The sequence below is a fragment of the Schistocerca nitens genome, chromosome 1 (assembly GCF_023898315.1).
Source record: "Schistocerca nitens isolate TAMUIC-IGC-003100 chromosome 1, iqSchNite1.1, whole genome shotgun sequence".
Classification (NCBI taxonomy): Eukaryota; Metazoa; Arthropoda; class Insecta; order Orthoptera; family Acrididae; genus Schistocerca; species Schistocerca nitens.
This window is the reverse complement of record NC_064614.1, coordinates 944,364,269-944,368,196: the sequence shown is the minus strand read 5'-3', so window position 1 is coordinate 944,368,196 and position 3,928 is coordinate 944,364,269. Positions and strand designations below refer to the sequence as shown.

Below are 3,928 nucleotides of genomic sequence, written 5' to 3'. Positions count from 1 at the left end.
GATTTATTTTCGTGATTATAATGCATTTACTGCAATACCACACCTTTCTCGCAAAGGTAACTCACCGTATTGCATATTTCCAACTGTTATGTTCCCATAGGCGTGTCTCCCAACCCTTTCAACAGATTACAGTTCAGAGTAATATAGCACTCTAACGGCATGCATCTGAAAATTTGATAAGTACATGCCTTCTGCAATTAAATTAAGAATTACACTATCTGATCAAAAGTATCCGGAGACCATTATGTACTGCGGAACTAACCGCTAGATGTCACGAGAGGCGGACTCGCCATAGAGAGCCTGTGTACAGAGAGAGTGGCCATAGGTGAGGTTGCCCGTGATTGGTTGATTAGCTTTGGCGCCATTTTTCTACCAAACGTCTCTCGCGCTTCCTATGTTCGCTGTGCTTTTGAGTTGAATTGAAGTTCAGAGGACTTTTGTAAACGATTAAAAGGTATTTGAATTATTGAGAGACTTGTTATGCGTTGTGCATGCATGTTCGATTTAGTTCTATATCGTTTTTAGTACGCAATTAGCGTTTGCGATCTTAAATACGAGTTGAAATAATGAAACGTTTTTGATGAAGTCGGTAGGCCTACATGTTTGACGTGAACACGTTAGTAATTGTACAGTATTGTTTTTGACATCTGTAATTCGCTCTGCAGACGTTCGTAAACGACGCCAGATTGTGCTGCATTTGGTTGTTCCAATAGAGGCGAAGGTGGATTTCGCATGTTAGCATTTCCACACAATGAAGGAAAACGAAAGCAGTGGGCAGTCGCAGTCAACAGGGCTGACATAAATCAAACAGGAGCCTTGTGGAAACCAACCAAGTACTCTTATCTATGCGAAGTAAGAAGCATTATTTTGGTTTCACTATTATTGCCTGACTGTTGACGCAGGCAAGTTGTAAGCACATTTTCCGCAGTTGTGTTGCTGAAACATTATTCGTAGTAAATAATTGTAGGTACTCTTGAAGACAGTTTTTGATAGACCTACTTACTGTGGGGTAGAAGGGATACGGTAGTTTTATTGTTATATTTGGTCGTTATTACAGTAGCCTACATTTAACATTACCTGATTTTTGTAATCTTTTTCGTTTGTTATCTACGAGAGGTATTCACTCTCTCCCTATACAGGCTCTCTAACTTGCCAGTATAAAAGAAGGCAGAGAGTACGGTGTTATCAGTAGAGGAGAAATAACAGCTGATGAAAGCTCAGTGACTTCGAACGTGAACTAGTCACTGGATGTCACACGAAAACATACAGAGGCACATTACAACCTCTCTAAATCTGCCCACTTCCACTGCCGATGATCTGACTGTGGAGTGGAAACGTGAAGGAATAACTATAGCTAAAGCACGGCCAGGTACGTTTCATTTCCTAACGGTCAGGAATCGTCGACACCGCGGAGGATGGTTGTAAAAAAATAGAAGAAAATCAGCTGAAGAAATCACTCGTGAGTTGCTAAGCGCTGTTGCCAGCTGGCACAACTGCTGTGTGTAGGAGTTAAAAAGAATGGGATACAGTGGTAGAGGAGCTCCTCATAGGACGCACACTTCTGTAGTCACTGCTAATCGACGCTTGAGGTGATGTAGGGAGCGACGCCACTGGGCAGCAGATGACTGTAAACGACTGTTTTGAAGTGAGTATCACGCTATTACCTGTGGTAATCCCATGGAAGGAGTTTGGGTTTGGCGAGTGACTGGAGAGCGTTGCCTGCTATAGTCTGTAGTGCCAACAGTGAAATACAGAGGGCAGAGCGGAGTTCTTCTCGTTTAGTGTGTTGTCCCGTTGTTGTTGTTGTTGTTGTGGTCTTCAGTCCTGAGACTGGTTTGATGCAGCTCTCCATGCTACCCTATCCTGTGCAAGCTTCTTCATCTCCCAGTACTTACTGCAACCTACATCCTTTTGAATCTGCTTAGTGTATTCATCTCTTGGCCTCCCTCTACGATTTTTACCCTCCACGCTGCCCTCCAATGCTAAATTTGTGATTCCTTGATGCCTCAGAACATGTCCTACTAACCGGTCCCTTCTCTTTGTCAAGTTGTGGCACAAACTCCTCTTCTCCCCAATTCTATTCAATACTTCATCATTAGTTATATGATCTACCCCGTTACTGCGCTTGATAAAACGCTAAATGTGGAACGGCATGAACAGATGTTACAACAATGTATTCTGCGAATATTAGAGGACCAGTTCGGATGACTGTGTGTAGCCATACATCAGTGCGTCCTGTCATGAAAAAATATCTGTCAGGCAATGTTTTGCGGCCAACAATACACCTGAAATGCACTGGCTTGTCCAGATTACCGACCTGAACCCAATGGAACACCTTTGGGATGAGTTAGGACATTGAGTTCTCTCCAGATCCCAGCGTCTGACATCACCCCCATTCTCTGGATTCGGATCTTGAACAATGGGCTGCCACTTTTCCATACTCATTCAGGCACCTCACTGAAAGTGTCCTCAGTACGGTTCAAGCCGTCATAAAGGCGAATTTTGGGTGCATCACATGTCAATACCCACTAATAGGTGTCTGGGTACTTTTGATAAGATAGTGTGTTTCTTCTGCGGTTTTCAAAAATCGCTGCACACAAATGTTTCCTATTTGCTTTCACAAAGCCACGCCCTATTAATTTCCCTCCTTACCACTGCCCAACCCGATCACTGCCCAGCCCGACGCACTGTTCGGTCCTGACAACCTCGTTGCCCACGGAACGTTGAAAGCAAACCTTCATCTCTCGATTCCTTCTTCCTTTCTTCTAAAAGCGGTTCCGTCATCTGTTAAAGTCCTGTAGCTGTGATCATTACTTTCTACCTCGTTAAACACCCGTCGTCCAGTGTCACCAATGAAGCGGTGAAACGCTGCGTCACCGGAGCGCGTGCTTGCACATCACGCGAGTACTTGAGCTGAGAGGTGAGTTACGCAACGCTGCCGACGGACGTGGCCCAGCCGGTTTGTTCCGGTAGCCGGGCAGCCCTGTGAAGACGCCGTCTGCCGGCGTGTTTGTTTGTGCCGGCAGGCAGCTGTTCGCGAAATGAAGCTGCGCCTGTCCGTCCAGCAGAACCCGGGCCTAACTAAGCGCCACCTACAAGAGTCTTCTGTAAATGGAAGGCAAACACCCCAAAGTCTCCAGAATGAGATTTTCACTCTGCAGCGGAGTGTGCGCTGATATGAAACTTCCTGTCAGATTAAAACTGTGTGCCGGATCGAGACTCGAACTCGGGACCTTTGCCTTTCGCAGGCAAGTGCTCTACCAACTGAGCTACGCAAGCACGATTCACACCATGCAGGACTAGCACTTCCGAAAGAAGGTTGGCAGGAGAGCTTCTGTAAAGTTTGGAAGGTAGGAGGCGAGGTACTGGCGGAAGTTAAGCTGTGAGGACGGGGCGTGAGTCGTGCTTGGATAGCTCAGTTGGTAGAGCACTTGCCCGCGAAAGGCAAAGGTCCCGAGTTCGAGTCTCGGTCCGGCACACAGTTTTAATCTGCCAGGAAGTTTCACCCTAAAGTCTCTTAGTAACAAAAATGGTTCAAATGGCTCTGAGCACTATGGGACTTAACTTCTGAGGTCATCAGTCCCCTAGACTTTAGAAATACTTAAACCTAACTAACCTAAGGACATCACACACATCCATGTCCGACGTAGGATTCGAACCTGCGACCGTAGCGGTCGCGCGGTTCCAGACTGCAGCGCCTAGAACCGCTCGGCCACTCCGGCCGGCTCTTAGTAACACATAAAGTGAACTAATCTGTGGACGTAGCTGCCGCCTGATCTCCAGGGGTGCATATTTGCTCGACGACTCAAATACATTCTCATTGCATTTTTGCTTCGGTTCTCTACCTGCTACTGAGCTCACACACTTCGTCACGGTGGCAGCCGTTATTCTACAAGTGAGCTCCACTAATACAAAACAGTGTCATAGA

At 46.2% G+C, this 3,928-nt stretch overlaps 1 non-coding gene across 1 annotated transcript; it reads left to right on the top strand.

The window, feature by feature from the left end:
- The first annotated feature begins 3,403 nt into the window (after positions 1–3,403).
- On the top strand, positions 3,404–3,478 carry Trnas-cga (transfer RNA serine (anticodon CGA)). The gene has a single exon. It is a non-coding gene; the product is annotated as a tRNA-Ser (tRNA).
- Positions 3,479–3,928: the final 450 nt, after the last annotated feature.